General features: G+C 39.6%; 1 long non-coding RNA gene across 2 annotated transcripts in view; it reads left to right on the plus strand.

Moving 5' to 3' along the window:
- The first annotated feature begins 2,842 nt into the window (after positions 1-2,842).
- Positions 2,843-18,400, plus strand: part of LOC120519599 — a 35,689-nt gene continuing 20,131 nt past the window's right edge. The window contains exon 1 of one of the 2 annotated variants that reach the window (XR_005631590.1): positions 2,843-2,890. This is a non-coding gene — a long non-coding RNA (uncharacterized LOC120519599). Of the gene's footprint in view, positions 2,891-3,236; positions 3,296-18,400 lie in introns of those variants that run through there. The other variant, XR_005631589.1, reaches the window with a different exon arrangement.

Raw genomic sequence — 18,400 nt, forward strand, 5'->3', positions numbered from 1 at the left:
AGTATAGAGCTTAAGCCTCTAAGCGCCGACATCGAGGTTCGATTCCCTAGAGGTGATGCACTGAGTATGTCGCGCTTCGATTCATTTTACCCTCGCATCTCCTTGGTTTGGGGCGTATGAAAAAATATGCGGTTAACGCAGAATCATATTCACGTTATTTTAAAATGTTTCCTTTTTCTTAGCACAAGCACAGCTGAGAAGCTTCGATGCATGTACTCCATAGCAGCGTTAAAAAATACGCATTTAATCACACTTTCAATTCCAAGCAAAGGGAACTTTTGTCAATGCATGATTTCCTGGTACACCATTACACTGATGCACACATCACAGCTACAAAAATGTTAGAGTGGAATAAAAGCGCGTTCCTCGATGACTGATCGGAGGAAAATTTCATTTCAAAAGACTACCGGCGAAGCCTTGATAAAAGCCTGGTTTTGTGCACACTGAAAAGCAAGCAAAATTAGATGCATTACAGAATCGGACTTTGTGGCTCTTACTGGGGATCATTGGACTTCCGTGACCGTTAGTAATTCTAAATACATCTAATTACAAAATGTTCAATGATCACACTGTTTTAGCCTAATGTACAAAATAATTTTGGCTAAGGTTACTCAGAGTTTAAAGATTAAGTTGGTCAAATTACCTTTTATGTTTCTGACTTATTTTTTAAGAAGAAAAACTGCACTTTATGTTGAAATTTTGGTTATTATTATTTAAAGACAATACCATTCTGAAAATCTACTTAAAAGTACTTAAACTACCACTTTATTTTTAAGTCTGCCCAATTTTAACCAGGGATGATATTTTTGTTTCTGTTTTGAATTCAAATGCAGTTTAAAGCATTTTTTTTCAGAAATTAAAACAGCTTCAGTTTACAATATTCATGTCCATGTCTATTATTTGATTCTGTCACCCACTAAAACCCTTTTAAATTAAAAAAAACATTTGCGATTTGGGGCAAATTTTCGTGTGATTACATACGATTAATCAAGATTAATTCTTACACAGCCTCTAATTAATTGGATTAATTTTTTAATTGAGTCCCACCCTAATATATATATGTGGATATATATATATATGTAGATTCATATATATATGTGTATATACAGTATATATGTAGATATGTATATGTGTATATATATATGTATATATGTGTGTGTGTATATATATGTGTATAAATGTATATATATATTTGTATATGTGTATATATGTATGTATATGTATATATACATGATGTATATATATATATATATATAGATAGATATGACAACAACACTCATATCAACAAAACAATTACATTAACAATCATGTTACGTTATTTTTAAAATGTTTCCTTTTCTTTTTCATTACTTCTTTAACACACTACTTCTCTGCTGCGCTTGGTTATTCTTGCTAGTATATATATAATTTTAAAGAAAATGGAGAATGCAGCAAAAATATGGTGATGCCATATGAATGTTTTATTCTTCCATTATAGCAATTAAGCTTATTATTAAGGCAGATGAGCGTTGCTCCCCAGTCTGAGTGTTTGTGTCCTGCTGTGTGTGTTTGTGCCCGTGTGTGTCCATGTGGCGCAAGAAAGTCTGCTGGAATGAGGTGAGTGGTCCCTGTGACTGAGTCTGACCCCACACTTTACATATCAGCTGCTAATAAATCCTAAAATTATAATTTTTTTAGGTACACTTTTTAAACACTTTTAGTTTTATCCCACATTAATATTTAAGTGACGGCTGCTTGCATTCTGTACGCACTGCTGATATTTTATGAGGAGTCAAAGCTGCTGTAATTCTGCTAAGATGTGGATTAGCAATAAGAAGAGATGGCTACTTCAGTCACCCCTCGAAGGGCAGCTGCTGATATTCAGACTTGCTTCAATCGACACCAAGTGTGCATCTCTGCAGCCCGGAGCCTCCACCCTGGAGCTCCAAGGAGGTGGAGTTGACTCCACTGGGCGCCAACTGGGAGGAACTTGGACTTCGAAACACTAAGAGGCCAGCAATTCTCCATAATGGCCACTAGAGGGGGGTGTACCGTCATTCAGTATTAGTCAAACTTAGTTGTAATAACGAGGTAGCAAGTCATATAATTATTAGATGATAAGTTATAATAATAATAATAATAATGATCAAGTGCTAGTGACCTGCTATTACTATTAACAGGCTTGCATTTAATTTGGTTCTGCTTCTTTAGCAACGTGAGACTCGCAGTCAGATTAACTGGATTTAATTAACAAATATTGGCGGTTGTGTTAAGTGGTGAAAAGTCAAGTAAAATGACACTTTTGTTGGCTAACTAAACAAATTACAATATGCAAGTTTTCTTTCGGATGGGATGTAATCAAAAAAAGTTTTTTGATCGCAGATATTTTAACGTGATATCGGCGAGTATTTAGCAGCTGAAGTTCTTACAGATTTGCGCCACTCATCCAGCTCAATTGCTCCTTCTTGCTCATTCGACTTTCTCTTCCCAAGCCATCCCATAATAGTGACAGACACCTCCTCTCTGTAGATGTCGCTCTCTCCTCGTGTCTCCATCACTGATGTTCTCCTTTATCGTTTCCCGGCGCTCCTTAAATCTCCCGGAGTGTACACATAACTGAGGACTGTCTCAGCCCGTCTTGTGTTAATGACGGGCACTTTGAGACCTCTGGCACCGATTGAGCCTCGACTGTAAGCAGACGGCTATTCACGTGAGCTCGCTCACTCCGCTAGATCTCAGTGTGACACGCGCGCTTCACGGAGTGCCCGACTGGTTTAGTCCGGTGCTGCGCTTTGAGGTCAGAGGAACGCGCACTGCAGTGAGGTGGGAGTGAAGGCGGAGCAGTTTGGTCCGCACGTTGAACGGCACCTTCAGGTTATTACAATTGACCGGGCAGGTTATGAGATCGCAGGTGACTTTGACTTCAGTTTGACAGACACAAATACAAACACGCGTCATCAACTTCAGAGTGTGACTGCGCCGCCACCATTTACATGATTCCATCTTGATTGTTTTCTTTCTATTTTATGTATTTATTTATTGATTTTATTTTTGCTCACTGCACTTCTGGACAACCGCAGTTGGCTTCGGGGAGTTACGACAGCATGTGAGGTAATGAGCCGTTCCGGAGACTAAATTACCGAGCAGCATCCACTTGCAGAGCAACAGCTCCATACGTCACCGCAGTTTTAGAGCCGCAGTTGTAGACCCGGAAGTGACGTCACCATTTCTAGGAAAGGCGAACACAACGAGTCTCAGTTTTTAGCACGAGCGCAGCGTTTTCGAGCAGAAACAAAACATGACAGAAAACAGCACGGTATTGTTGTTATTATTACTACTATTCTTAATTATAATTATAAAACTGTACATTTTGCAAAACATTTTTTAAAACAGTGTCAAAAAGTTAACGTTACGTTTAGGTGTATGTATTCTTTGGCTGGTGAGCTAATTGTTCATGACTGCAACACTGGTTACGATTGGTTTGCCTCTTAAAAACTGGGAAATCGACACTTAATGTTGCATTGTCAAACAAAATACGATAAAAATGTATTTTCCCCAAAGTTCAGTCCATCTTGATGAACGGAAAATTTCCAGTCATTTAAGATGATATTTCAACTTAAATTAAGATCTTTTTAGTTCAGTTTTATTGTTTGTGATATATTTTATAAATTGTATTCATCCAGCCATCCATCCATTCATTTTATAACGAAGATATTAGCGTAGTGTTTAATTGACTTTTAATTCTTTTCTGTTTTTGAGGTGGGCGCGACTTTTTAATGAAAAATAAACATATTCCTGTTCGGTTAAGAAGTGAAGTTTAAGTCTTTAAAAGAGAAAGTAATGTAGGGATAAGCTTCAAAATTCAACGTCACTTTATAATAAATTATGTTTTCTTATTTAGCCAGTGAAGTAGTGTCAAATGATGCTGCTTTTAAGAAAACTGAGAAATTAAAAATCCTTTGCCCAAATTGACTGTTCAGAATTTGGTGCTTTAGTTAACAAGTCTAAATCTTCCTTCATTTTCTTATTACATTTGTGAAAGATCTTTTACCTTCTCTTTGGCAAACCACATTTAAGTATTATAAATTAGTTTTTAAATCTTGGATATGTACCTACATTATTTACACTGGCTAATAACCTCTTCTTAAGATAAAAAAAAACAAAAATACTTTATCCCTGTGATCTATCAAATTTTAGGCCAATTTTCCAATCTTTCTTGTATTTCTAAAATTAAGAGAAAGCTGTAGGTAAGCGGTTCTCTATATTTTTGCAAATAAAAGTAATCTCTTGTAACATTTTACTCAGGTACTGCTTTTATTCAATGATTTGCACTCCACTGACCAAGGTTGTATTTTTAGGCCCATAGTATTCCATCTACAGTAAATGCAACATTTGATACCATAGACCATGATATTCATCTGATCAGCTATATGAACCATCTCAGTGTTCTACAATAGAGGCTTGCCTTTTAGAAAGTAGATTCCTTGAAATTTTCATTTGTTGAATTCTAACAAAACAGAAGTGCTAGTCACTGGTTCGAAAGCAGTAGTATTAGGCATGCGGCTTCTGTCAAACTGTCAATCAAAACGATTAATGTCCTTAAATCATGCCTTTATAGCGTTATACCAGAAGTACCATCTTTAAGCCCCACCCCTTTATGACATCATATCGAAAGTCCCACCCCGTAATCCCCGCCCTCTTTTGGCATCAGACAGGAAGTTCCACACCGTAAGACCGCTCCTCCGCCGTGACCCGGCCCCCACCCCCTCCCGTGACCTGGCCCACTCCCCTGTCCCTGCCAAGACTCCACCATGAACATGTCCCCTGCACCTGATTGGTTAAGGAAACTGTCAAGGGCAGTTTAATGGATGTCTGATCCCTCCTTAACCCCGCCCCCTGCACCTGATTGGTTAAGGAAACTGTCAAGGGCAGTTTGATGGATGTCTGCCCCTCCTTGAACCCACCAACACCCCACCTACTTCCCAGCCCCATCTCCTGAAAAACAAGCCCAGGCATGTTACAGCCTTTACCTCGACAAGCACAGACATGCCCAAGGTCGGCCCTGGACAAGTCCAGGCAGGTTGCTGCCTTAGCCCTGGACAAGACCGGGCACATTCCAATCCATAACCCTGCCGGCCTGAAGGGCCTGCCCTGTGGTAGGGAAGCACCTGGCGGCCAGCCTCCCACACTTCCTGTCCTCTCTCCGAGGATGTGTGCTCCCCCTGAAAGCCCTTCTGAAATTGTGGTATAAAAAGCGAAGCATCTTTTTCAGTTCTATGATCTATGATTTTAATATTAACACGAAATTAAAATATCTATCTAATCTTTGCTTTATGACTTGCAGCTCCAGGCTTTTTCTCACAGACAGATTCTTTTGTCATCTTGCCACAGCAATAGGCAAATTGAGAGAGAAAGAAGTGAAGCACACCGAGACCTGCTCGCAGGGGCTGTCAGGGGGATGAGAGCAGGTCTCGGTGTGCTTCACTTCTTTCTCTCTCAATGTGCTTTTGCTGCTGCAAGATGACAAACTGTCAGAGCACAGACACGGTCTGAGCCAGCCGAGCACGATCCCACCCGTTTGCCCCCAGTGAGGCAGCACCTGATGACCGGCCTCCCAGCCACTTCTGAAAGTGCGGTATAAAACAGCAAAGCATTTTCTAAAGACTCTGATCAGGAAATGGAATCTATGACCGAGGTCGCAGCGTTCCAGCCAGGCCGAGTTACCTTATAGCCGCTCCTGCTTTGGGTAAGACCCTGTATCTATTTTTTAAAATATCTATCTAATCTTTGGTTTATCACTGTAATTTTATCTAAGTCAAGCCGCCTTTCCCATCTCCCTGAAAATCCTTTCACAGAAAGATCTAAGCATCCAGCTACTGAATCTTCCATCTCACAGAAAATCCTCAAGCAGCAGGTTTCCCAGACAGAAAGACCAAGTGGCATTTCTCAGCCCCAGCTTTTAGCCGACAGCCCCGCTCTTCTTGCTCTAAACGCAAGAAGGAAAGTCAGGCTCTGCAAGCTGGACAGGATCCAACAGCCACGTTGTGCGTCACGAGCAGGCAAGTGACTGTAGGTGGAAGAAGTTAGGTACCCCACCTGGGGAGGACTCTGTGAATTCCTTGCAAACAACTGAGCCCACCCATTTTGAGCACCCATCCCCCGCTTGGTGAGGCCCTGAGAGCTCACCGGCTGGTACCGAACTGTAATCTCCCACCCAACCTGCCCCCATGCTGCTGAGGAATTCTATGCGGGCCATCTGGTGATAGAGAAAGGCCTTTAAAACACTCTTTGGCAAGCCACGAATATGTCAGTCATTTTTTCAACTGTTTCCAAAGCCCGTAGCCCCCAGCGTCTATATGAACTTCATAGAAAAATTATATCTTTTATCTTTGGATAGGACTAAATGAAATATAACTGTTCTCCATGCAGACTATTCTCCAGGATCACGGTAAGCCTTATTCATGATTATTATATGCCCAAATGAGTATGTTTTAAAAAGCGGATGGCTGAATCCTTATATTTTATCCTTAATATGAATACAGTGGTACCTTGGTATCGTTTGCTTTGGAATAAGTTCAACTTGGTATACGCGTCCTGTTTGGACAAAAAATTTTGCTTGGTATACGGCCTTTGTTTGGAATCGACTGCGTGCTAACCTTCTTTACCTCTCGAGACAAAGCCACGACTGCCCACGAGCGTTAGTGTGCCAGTTGCTAGCATTCAGTGAACAACCCTCACTATAACTCTCTGTGAACTTTCACGTGTGTGATATAGTGGGTCCACAGCTCCTGTCAAAGTCCAGCTTTAAAATAAATAATGCGCGCGCGCAGCTTGGTGAGGCGTGGTGGTTATGTGGCTGAAGGTTGTCAGGGCGATTAGCGATAATGGCGTTTCTCACCAAAGTGCACTTGTGAGGGACCGTCCGCATTCATGATTGTTCCTGGGGCTGCTTATCTTGATAAACAGAAGCCGAGTCAGCTAGAAGGGGAGTAAAAAATGAACGGACGGGAGGTTGAGTGAGTGAGTGAGAGAGAGAGAGAGAGAGAGAGAGAGAGCGGCGAAGTTGCTGAAGTAGACAGAGTTAACGTCAGCTGCAAGTAGGCGAGTCCCCTGTTGGGAAGTAGGGGGGCCGCCAGATAAAAAGGCACCGGGCTTCTTCTTGGTTTTTTTTATTTTATTTTTATTTTTAAAGAATGCTTCCTGCTCTATTTTAACTTCGTTGTTTTTAAGAATACTTTTTTCTATTGTTTTTAACCTCCATGTTTCACTTCTGATTTTATGGATTATTTATTGGAACTTTGGAGACTGCACTTTAATTTGAACACCTTGTTTTGTTAATTGTTTTAATAAAAGCACTTTGCACTTTTCACCATCCCTTGCTTTACCGATGAGGTTAGCAGTGAGGCACATTACCGACGGTGTAGGGTTCAAGGGCTCCCCGGCAGCAGATGGGAGCATACAGCAAACCTGCATCGTCACAACGTGATTTTGTGTTTTTTTCATGTAAATTTGAATTGATTGTTGAAAAGTATGAAGGTGGCATGCGTATCCGGGACATGGCTGCTGCATACCATTAGCCGAGAGTGACGGTATCTACGATGTTATTAAAAAGTAAAGTGAGGTAAAATTTTCATTTATTTCATCTAATTGCTTTTGTATTTATGTATTGTAGTATTAAGCAGTGTTTAAATTATTTTATACAACCCCATCAATGTACACTCACCTAAAGGATAATTAGGAACACCTGTTCAATTTCTCATTAATGCAATTATCTAATCAACCAATCACATGGCAGTTGCTTCAATGCATTTAGGGGTGTGGTCCTGGTCAAGACAATCTCCTGAACTCCAAACTGAATGTCAGAATGGCAAAGAAAGGTGATTTAAGCAATTTTGAGCGTGGCATGGTTGTTGGTGCCAGATGGGCCGGTCTGAGTATTTCACAATCTGCTCAGTTATTGGGATTTTCACGCACAACCATTTCTAGGGTTTACAAAGAATGGTGTGAAAAGGGAAAAACATCCAGTATGCGGCAGTCCTGTGGGCTTAAAATGCCTTGTTGATGCTAGAGGTCAGAGGAGAATGGGCCGACTGATTCAAGATGATAGAAGAGCAACTTTGACTGAAATAACCACTCGTTACAACCGAGGTATGCAGCAAAGCATTTGTGAAGCCACAAGCTTGGGCGGATGGGCTACAACAGCAGAAGACCCCACCGGGTACCACTGATCTCCACTACAAATAGGAAAAAGAGGCTACAATTTGCACGAGCTCACCAAAATTGGACAGTTGAAGACTGGAAAAATGTCGCCTGGTCTGATGAGTCTCGATTTCTGTTGAGACATTCAAATGGTAGAGTCAGAATTTGGCGTAAACAGAATGAGAACATGGATCCATCATGCCTTGTTACCACTGTGCAGGCTGGTGGTGGTGGTGTAATGGTGTGGGGGATGTTTTCTTGGCACACTTTAGGCCCCTTAGTGCCAATTGGGCATCAATTAAATGCCATGGGCTACCTGAGCATTGTTTCTGACCATGTCCATCCCTTCATGACCACCATGTACCCATCCTCTGATGGCTACTTCCAGCAGGATAATGCACCATGTCACAAAGCTCGAATCATTTCAAATTGGTTTCTTGAACATGACAATGAGTTCACTGTACTAAAATGGCCCCCACAGTCACCAGATCTCAACCCAATAGAGCATCTTTGGGATGTGGTGGAACGGAGCTTCATGCCCTGGATGTGCATCCCACAAATCTCCATCAACTTCAAGATGCTATCCTATCAATATGGGCCAACATTTCTAAAGAATGCTTTCAGCACCTTGTTGAATCAATGCCACGTAGAATTAAGGCAGTTCTGAAGGCAAAAGGGGGTCAAACACCGTATTAGTATGGTGGTCCTAATAATCCTTTAGGTGAGTGTATAATATGCCAATAGCAATAGGGATTTTTTTTTCATGGGAAAGGTTAATCATTTCTCATTATTTCTTATGGTAAAAATTTGTTTGGTATACGTCCTGTTTGGTATAAGTAAAGGGTCTGGAACGAATTAAGGACGTATACCGAGGTTCCACTGTATTTCCAAGTTTATTCTCAAGTGCGTGCGTGAGTGCAGCTCGTGTGTAAGCAGCGTGAGTGCGCTCGTGCATGTGTATAATATAAGATGTAGCATTTTTTTTTCTATCTACATGTACGACGATTAATGTACAAATTCATAGGACTGAAGCAAACAATATTAGTTTTTTTTTTTTTCCGAAACGGGTAATCCAATCAAGTAGTTTTTGTCTCAGCGTCTGAAAATTCAAACAGGGTCCTCTCCTCTGAGAATATTCAGGAGTGGCTTTAAAGCACAAGCAGGTGGTGCATTAACTCTGACATAATAAAGTATTCTGAACTACCTGCAGAAGGGACCCGCTTGTGAAATGCGTAATCTCTCTGTACAGAGCCACCTGTTTATAAAAGGCTGAGGAGAAAAGTATGATAGGTCAAATACACAGAGCCATAAAATAAAAGCAAAATAAAGTGTGAACATACACACAACCTGGTATTGCTAGAGGTTTCGTTTTTCCAGGTGACCCATTTTTGCGTTGCTTAAGGTATCAGCCAAGATCTTTCTTTTATTCTTTTTTGATCAGCTTTTATACTGATTTTATAAAGGTAATCTAGGTATGATGCGGTCATCCTGTCTCCAAGACAACTTTTCCTTTATCACATTTAAAATTCTTGTCTCTGAAAATTCATTCATAGCTCATACGTTTCTGCTCTTAGATGCAGAAGGTTATAGCGAGGTGTACTTGCTTAACTAGAGGCAAGGGATGTAAGAAGCGCTCTTCTGCACCTGTGAAGTTCATTGAACTAAAATCACGTTTTAAAATCAGCAGCTTTAGCTCATGCTAGTGACCTCATAAATGAGAGCCAACAGATCAGCACGCTTGTATAGCTCACAAAATAGCAGAGCTGATTACTCTTTCTGCTTAAACTAATGATCAGATATTCAGGTAATGATTAATGAAACACTAAAGCTTTAGTGAACAAAAATACATTTTCAGTAGCCAAGTAAAATGACCAGATGCTTTAACATGAAAATAAAGCATCTTTAGAAAATAAAGCATCTAAAAGCATCTTTGTAAAGGTCCAATTTTAAAACATTATAAGAAAAAGCCTTGTTTCCAAAAAGAGTTCTGCCCATTTTCCAACAGTTTTCTTGACTGATCTTTGGAATCATCAGTGCCTTTCTGATCACATCCACCCCAAACATAGCATAGAACTTAATTTCTGTATTAATTTTAAATGATAATAGCCAGTATAAAGTCCCTAAAGGAACTGGAGACATCAGATATCTTCTATCATATATCTTTCTTGCCAGCCCAAGTAATTCAGATTCTGCTTACAACACAAATGTATGATTGTTTTTTTTCTCAAATGGCCAAATCTTTGGCCTGCTAATCATGAAAAAATAAATACATAAATAAATCAGATTTTATTCTCATTACACTTTATTTGCATATTTTATTATACCTTCTTAACTTTTATCGACATTTGTCTATCTCTATATTTATTTTTCTGTATCAGAATGTAGTTTAAGTTAATTTGTTTTAGGTTCAATAGATGTATTTTTCATATTTTCGATTCTTGTTTTCTTTTTTTCACATCTTTGAGCCCCCTTTTTGTTACTTCGCGCCCCCCTAGCGGGGTCCGTCCAGAGTTTGAGAACCACTGTTGTAGGGTTTTATTTGTAAAACACTCTGCGGCATTTCAAGCTAAGTTAGATTCCCTTGTTTATTCAGCCATCCATTGGTGTTCCATTTTGTTATAAATTGTGTTTAGTCTCTTTATTTACTAAGCATTTTATATGATGATTAGAAAACAGTTATCTTGTTCAGGCTTTAATTTAAAACAGCATTTTCATCGACAGGTGATAAACACTTTGGTACTCAGGGGGCTTTGTATAATACAAAGTTTTAGAAATTCTGTTAATGCTTGGTAATAGCCTTCCATTTTACAGCAGTTATGAACCCCTGAAAATAAGAACAGTTATAGTATGTTATAGGAGCAGATACACTACAGGGCTGAGGATGATTAGGTTTATTTTGGACACATTAGGCAAAACAGGATGGAAAATGTTTTAGTGAATAGTTACATCATATCTATTATATGTGTTAGCACAAGGATTAAAATTTTACTAAAACTGTGAGGTTTATTCTTTCTTTTAGGTAGACATAGGTGACATAGGACAGCTGTCATTGAAAACTGCTTTTCCCCTCTGTTTGTGAAAAAGCACCCTTTGTTTTAGTAGCATTCAGGGTGAAGGGTTAGGGTTGTTTAAGTTTAAACTGTGATTCCAAGAGTCAGCAAGTGTCTGCAATCTTCTTAAATACGAGACAAAGGACCAGGGTTTGTGCAGGGATCATAGTCAGGGGCAGAGTTAAACTAGACATTATTATTCCAAAATGAAACATTGACTCGCCCCTATCACAAATATAAGACAGTAAAAACTAAAATTTACAAATACTAAGTCACAGAGGAGATTAAAAAACATATTAAGACCAGATCAACAAGGGATCACCCAAAGCTCACAGCACACTACAACAGAACCTACGTGTTCTGAGGTATATTATCAGCTAAACTGTCATCTATGTAGGCAGTTCTATAGGATTGAAAAGAGTTTGGAAAACATTATTTAACATCTGCTAATATGAGGCTGATTAACATGAACCGGTTATTGTTAGAATCTTATCTGGCACTAAAAGTGAGGCTTGTGTTCCTCCTGATTCAGGAAGATCATTAAATATTGGAGTTTAGAATATGAACTAGACTGGTAGTCTTGATGGTAAGGACATTTGTGCCAAAATAATTAATTAAATAAAGTTAATTATGAAGTAAATAACCACATGAAGTTGTAAAGGAGTTATTACAATTTGAAAAACTGCCGTGATGTATAAAAAACATTTGAAATAAATAATAAGCTTTTTGACATGTGCATTCTGGAATAGTCTGAATATGTCTTAAAGAGTTCATTTTTAATAAAACTTAAAAAGGCAAATTAAAAATATTAAACCTGAATAAAGCACAGAAGTATAATTTAATGATATCAATTAGTGTTAAGTATTATCAAGCACCGGGATCTATTTATAAGGTTTAGTTATAAACAAAATGATTGGTGGCATTTTACTTTGAAATTAACAATAGTTTGATAGAGCTTTAAAAATTAGAATGCAAGACAAACCTATACACTATATAACAAATGTTGCTGTTCCAATAGGAATATCTCAGATGTCTGTTTTATTTTAACCTTTTGACAAGAAGCCCCTGGTCAGGGAAATATGCCACATATATTGAAAATGAACAGTGCCGACATGCTAACTAAATAGATATAATCTAAGATATTTTAGAATATGGCCCTGGGCGCTAACCCCATGATTCTGACAAACTAAAGAGTCTTCACTTAATTGTCCAACTTCCTGTAGGTGCTATGGATCTTGTAATGGAGACTGCAAAAGATTCTATAATCTTTACTCTGTAATGGTCCATATGACGGAGATCTAGCCTGTGTCCGCAGTGTTAAACAGTCATAGGACATGATGTTCAAAATTCACCTAGGGTTTTTCAAAAGAGATAGGACGAGTGTGGCGTGTGTTCTGTATTCTCTTTTCTGTATTAACTATTCACAGTGACCATACTCCCGAGACCTTAGGTTTTTTATGCCGAAGTACCTTTCACAGACCCGAATAAGAGACATCCATCAAAATGCTCTTGACACAAAGGAGGCCCAATCAGGCGGTGGGGTGGACTGATTGTTGTTTTCTTTAATTTCTTGATGACTTCATTCAGCAGATTATTTCTTCACAGAGCAGGCCTCGTGATGAAGGTTTCTCTGCATTGATGACAGCTGGTCTCTTGGCTCTGGTCCCAGTACAACAACAACATTTATTTCTGTCGCACACGTTCATACAAGCAATGGAGCTCAAAGTGCTTTACATGATGAAGAAAGAGAAAAAAGACAAAATAAAAAAGAATTAATATAAGGGAACACTAATTAACATAGAATCAAAGTAAGGTCTGATGGCCAGGGAGAACAGAAAACAAAAAAGAAACTTCAGACGGCTGGATAAAAAATAAAATCTGCAGGGTTTCTGAGGCCACGAGACCACCTGACATCAATGACCTCAATCAGTCCTTCTGGTATTCAGGGTTCTCATGGAAGGATTTGATGATGATAGTCATGTGGACTTCTGGCCTTTAATCCATCAATGTAGGGACATCACAGTGCTATGATCAGGTGGTGGTGGTGCAGGTCGCCAGCACAGAAAACTGGAAAAGAACAGACGAGAGAGTAGGGGTTAGTACAGATATTTGAGTCATCATGAAAAGTAATGATAATTAATTGAATATGCAGAGCATCAGGATTAAATTAAGATGAAACTGTGGGAAGTCCATGTTACAGTAATGTGTTTTCAGCCATGTTTTAAAGAGCTCCACTGTATTACCTTGGTGAATTTCTTTCAGTCAGCTATTGCAGATTTTAGGTGCATAACAGCAGATGGCCGCCTCACTACTTCTTTTAAGTTTAGCTCTTGGAATTCTAAGCAGAACCTCATTTGAAGATCTAAGGTTATGATTTGGAGTGTAAGGTGTCAGATATTGTGATATATAAGATGGAGCAGATGATTTAAGACTTTGTAAACCATTAGCAGTATTTTAAAGTCAATTCTGAATGACACAGGTAACCAGTATAGGGATGCTAAGACTGGGATGATGTGCTTGGGTTTTCTTTTCCTAGTTAAGATTCTAGCAGCTCCATTCTGCACTCGTAACTGATTGATGTATTTTTTTGAGTGGTCCTGAGAGGAGTGCGTTACAGTAATCTAGTCAACTGAAAACAAAAGTGTGAACTCATTTCTAAGCATCTTTCAATGTTATAAGAGGTCTAACTTTTGCTATATTTCTTAAGTGAAAAAATGCTGTCCTTGTAATCTGATTAATATGCAATTTTAAATTCATGTCAGAGTCAACAGTTACCCCTAAATTCTTTACCTCCGTCTTGACTTTTAATCTTAATGTATCAAGTTTATTTCTAATAACCTCATTATATCCATTATTGCCAATCACTAAAATTTCAGTTTTCTCTTTATTTAGTTTGAGAAAATAACTTCTCATCCATTTGGAAACACAAGTGAAACATTGTGTCAGTGAATGAAGAGAGTCGAGGTCATCAGGCGCTGTTGATAAATACAGTTGTGTGTCATCAGCATAGCTGTGGTAGTTCACATTATGCCCTGAGATAATCTGACCTCATGAAGCATGTAAATTGAAAAGAGCAGCGGACCAGGATAGAGCCTTGTTGACCACCATATAGAATATCATGTGTCATTGAAGTATAAATACCACACCTAACAAAGCATTTTCTACCTGCCAGGTAGGATTCAAACCAATTTAAGACCCTGCCAGAGAGGCCCACCCATTGACTAAGGTGATTTCTAAAAACATTGTGATAGATGGTATTAAATGTGGCACTCAGATCTAAGAAGATGACAACAGATAAACAGCCTCTGTCTGCATTTTCCCAAGTCATTTACTACTTTAATGAGTGCAGTTTCTGTGCTGTGATTTATTATGAAACCCGACTGAAACTTATCAAGAATGGCAGGTTTATTGAGGTGATCATTGAGCTGCATAATGATGGCCATCTCTAGGATTTCACTTGAGAAAGGCAGGTTAGAAATGGGACTAAAACTGTCAAAAACAGAGGAGTCGAGATTATTTTTCATGAGCAGAGGTTTAACTACAGCAGTCTTAAAACAGTCTGGGAAGACCCCCGTATCTATGACGAGTTTACTATGTCAAGAATTATATCAATTAGCACGCCCGATTCTTCTTTGAAAAAACAAGTTGGTATTGGGTCGAGGACACAGGTGGAGTGTCTCAGTTGAGAAATTATTTTATATAAATCAGGTAAATCTATCCTGGTGAAAGAATTGGTTTATAATGGAGCACTGAGGCTTAAGAGGATCAGTGTTGGGGGGATATACTATATAATTTCTAATATCATTAATTTGTTGATTAAAAAATACAGCAATAGCCTCCAAGTTTCACTGGAAGAATTTTGGAGGCATTCTGTTCAGTGACCGGAGTTTAGCAGATGATCAATCGTAGAGAATAAGACTCTGGGATTACTAGCATTGTTATTTATAATTCTAGAGAAATAGCAGCGCCTCTCAAGACGGACTGTGTTGTTGTATTCTGTTATTTTAATCTTCAATATCTCATTGTGGATAATCTGTGAGGCACTTCAGGCAGAAACTGTGACCACAATCCAGTAATACGCGGTCATTCAGGGTGTCCAGACACACCAAGCAGGTGAACTCGTCCTGTGACACAAACAGCTGGGCTTCAGCCATCGTCAGTCTGAGGAGAGGCAGGCAGAGAGAATCAGTCAGACAGACAAGGAAGTGACTTGTGAAGAAATGAAAGTGGAAGTTTGTCTGTGCTCAGTGAGGAGGATGATGATGATGATTCCCTATTGCCAGTCCCTCTGTAATAGCCCACCTCAGACTCATTCCACTTAAGTACATAAGTGTGACCCCTCCAGCCTGTCACTTCTCAATGACAAACACTTGGACTCGCTGTCACCAGCACTAACAAATGTACAGATGTCTCTGAGACACATGAAGGCTCATACAACATTTGATTATATCAGTGTTTCTCAACCTTTTACCATGTGTGCCCCATCCTTTCATATTAGTTTTTGTGGTAACCTACTAAAGTTTTAGGGCACATTTTCAGATTTTTGATTTTTGATTTAGATCCACCCCGCAACACTAAATTTTAATTTGGGAATGCACTATTGGCAGAAGTGCTCAAGTCTCTATCACACTGGGGCATCGCTAACATGTTTTCATCATCAAAATATAAAGTCACACAATGTGACACATTTCAAATTAAAACCCAAGTGATAAAACATATGTAAAATTCAAACATTTCTTTAGTTTTCATTAATTTTCTTGAATTTTTTAATAATTTTAATAATTCCACATTTTAAATTATTCCATTCTTTAATAATACAAATCAAATTACAAATATTATAAGCTTTCCTAAGAATACTATCACGTCTTATTTCTGAAACAATAAGTGACATATTAGCAAGTCCAGAAGTGCCGTCTAACATTCGAACATTAAGAACACTCTAGACGAGAACAGGCCATTCAGCCCAACAAAGCTCGCCAGTCCTGTCCACTTATTTCTTCCAAAAAAACATCAAGTCGAGTTTTGAAAGTCCCTAAAGTCTCACTGTTTACCACACTACTTGGTTGCTTATTCCAAGTGTCTATCGTTCTTTGTGTAAAGAAAACCTTCCTAATGTTTGTTTGAAATTTCCCCTTAACAAGTTTCCAACTGTATCCCCGTGTTCTTGATGAACTCATTTTAAAATAACAGTCTTGATCCACTGTACTAATTCCCTTCTAATTTTAAACACTTCAATCATGTCACCTCTTAATCTTCTTTTGCTTAAACTGTAAAGGCTCAGCTGTTTTAATCTTTCTTTGTAACTCATCCCCTGTAGCCCTGAATCAGCCTAGTCGCTCTTCTCTGGACCTTTTCTAGCGCTGCTTTGTCCTTTTTGTAGCCTGGGGACCAAAACTGTACCCCGGACTCCAGATGAGGCCTCACCAGTGCATTATAAAGGTTGAGCAGAACCTCCTGTGACTTGTACTCCACACATCAAGGCGCTATATATCCTAACATTCTGTTAGCCTTATTAATGGCTTCTGAACACTGTCGGGAAGTTGATAGCATTTAAATATTTGCTTAGAATTTACATTACTATGCATTTTTATTTCTACACCATTGTTTGTTCTTCCATGTACAGATCTAAACCTGGCCTGTCCTAAACTCCCTGAAACCCCATTCCCTAGTTTAAACAATCCTCGACTAGCCTACACATGCCCCTCCCCAATACATTGGTACCCTCCAGTTCAGATGTAACCCACCATGGCAGAACAGGTCCCATCTGTTCCAAAAGGAGTCCCAGTGCCCCATAAACCTATAACCTTCTACCCTGCACCAAGATTTGAGCCAAGCATTAAGCCTGCCAATCTCCTTGATCCTACCTGGACTGGCGTGGCACAGGCAGAACTTGAGAGAAGACTGCCTTGTCTGTTCTGCTCCTCAGCTTGGCATCTAACTCTTTGAATTTGGATCGCAGAACTGATAGACTACCCTTATGTATGTAATTTGTTCCAACATGGACAATGACAACTGGATCCACCTCTGCTCTTGCCAAGAGCCTATTCACCCTTCCAGGGAGGTCTCCCACCTGTGCTCCCAGAAGGCAACACACGTCTGAGACTCTCTCTCTCTCTCTGGAGCACACCTGCGCTTCAATCCCCCTAATAATTGAGTCCCCAACTATCACTACCACTCTCTTTTGGGGAACTGGTTTTGAGGTGGCCCGTTGGGGCTCCTCATCCCTGTCTACCACCTCAGAATTATCAGAGACACCATCCAGCTCCGCAAGGACATGATAACGGTTAGACACTTCTAATTCTGGGGTTGTGCACCCTTTAGCTTAGGCCTTGTGACCGTGACCCACCTATTTCTACCTGTCTGGTCTGGAATCTCCTCCCACACCACCTTGGGGGTGCACACTATCTCTCTAAAGGACACCTGGGCCAAGTCTGCCAATTCTCTATTACAGCAGGTCAGCCAACTCCTCCTCCAGTTCAGCGACCCTGAGCTCGAGGTGCTGGATCAGCTGGCATCTCTTGCAGATGTAACCCTCATAGACAACTGGCTCTTCCAAACCATCATCTAAAAAGTCCAACATCCAACAGGACTTGCATTGCACTGGCCTCATTATTAAAATTTGATGTGGGATTAGTAAACTGCCTTAACTTTTTTTTCTTAAAATTAAATTTCTTTTCTTCTTCTTTCAGCTGCTCCTTAACTTAAATGGTAACACTAAGATCTGCTCCAGATATTTGACACCTTTTCCCCTTAAGCTCCTGTACTGTTCTCCCCTCTCAGCTGCCTGCTGTTTGTCTTTCTATGACGTTAACTTTAATTTTCTCTGTCTCTTCTCCTAACTTTGCATTCCTCTTACTTATAAGCTCTCCACTTGCACTGTTTGTATTCCCTGTATTAATGAACCCTTACGCTGTCGCCCACTTAACTGTACCACCTCTGGACCGCTAAGGACAGTTTAATCTAAAATAAACAAATCAAACCTTACTTCCTTATTTGCTCCTACAGCCCCTTGTGACTGATCGGCGTCTTAACGCTGGCCGCTGACCTGCACACTGCTGAGCCTTCACCTTTACTGCTTTGAAATCAGCCGCGGCCTTTTTTTCTTTTCCTTTAAAATAAGGAGTCGCTGTTACGACGACGCGGTTATTTACTTACAAATGGCGATATCAGTT

Source organism: Polypterus senegalus, unplaced genomic scaffold (assembly GCF_016835505.1).
Source record: "Polypterus senegalus isolate Bchr_013 unplaced genomic scaffold, ASM1683550v1 scaffold_95, whole genome shotgun sequence".
NCBI classification, from domain to species: Eukaryota; Metazoa; Chordata; class Cladistia; order Polypteriformes; family Polypteridae; genus Polypterus; species Polypterus senegalus.